General features: G+C 36.2%; 1 long non-coding RNA gene across 1 annotated transcript; it reads right to left on the bottom strand.

The window, feature by feature from the left end:
- On the bottom strand, positions 1 to 692 carry LOC112094844. Its single transcript, XR_002903699.1, has 3 exons — positions 628 to 692; positions 171 to 262; positions 1 to 74 (listed from the first exon to the last, which is right to left on the bottom strand). It is a non-coding gene; the product is annotated as an uncharacterized LOC112094844 (long non-coding RNA).
- Between the last annotated feature and the right edge of the window lie 21 nt (positions 693 to 713).

Here is a 713-nt window from a genome sequence, read left to right as displayed (position 1 = left end):
GCACTAGCTGATCGTTTGACCAATGGCATAGGAGGAAGCTGGAACAGAATCATGTTTTCTTTTTCATTTTCCTCCTGTTACCAAACATCAGTCTTCATGTCAAAATATCCGACCAAATGTATTACTTGCTAGTGTTTAAGCATTAATGCTATTATTAATCTATCACACACCGTCAGCCCAAGTTCTTGAGCAGGATTAATAGCATTTTCATTGTACTCTTCGTTTGTAGCAGACTCTCCAAATTCAGCTGCATCCCGGATTTCTGAAAGCAAAACAGGCAATGGCATTTAACATACCTAATGATGAAAGTAACTGGTTACTGTAGATATAGTAGAATTCAATCAACAAAAACAAGGAAAAAAAATAATATCAGTGACATTGATTGCTGGAATCAAGTTCCCTACATATGAAGAATACCATTACAAAATACTTTCAATGTTCATTTTGAGGATTCCAATATTGTTTTAAAACCGTAAACTGAACGTAAGCAGTAACCGACAAGCTTTGTAACGGAAAATTGAGACAACGGGTTAATAATAGATTCACTGATGACTATTTCTTCCAGGACACTTGTATTAAATGTTAAGCAACTAGAAGAGTTCTTTACAGAAGCATCTCAAGAAGTACCTGGGTCTCCAGAATAAGGCCTCCTTAGAGGAAGAACAGTAGGATAGTAAGTGTTCTGGTAATCCTGCAACAACAAAAGAAACAAC

The sequence above is a fragment of the Morus notabilis genome, unplaced genomic scaffold, assembly GCF_000414095.1.
Source record: "Morus notabilis unplaced genomic scaffold, ASM41409v2 C11293671, whole genome shotgun sequence".
NCBI classification, from domain to species: Eukaryota; Viridiplantae; Streptophyta; class Magnoliopsida; order Rosales; family Moraceae; genus Morus; species Morus notabilis.
The sequence above is the reverse complement of the archived record's forward strand: the minus strand, read 5'-3'. Positions and strand labels throughout refer to the sequence as shown.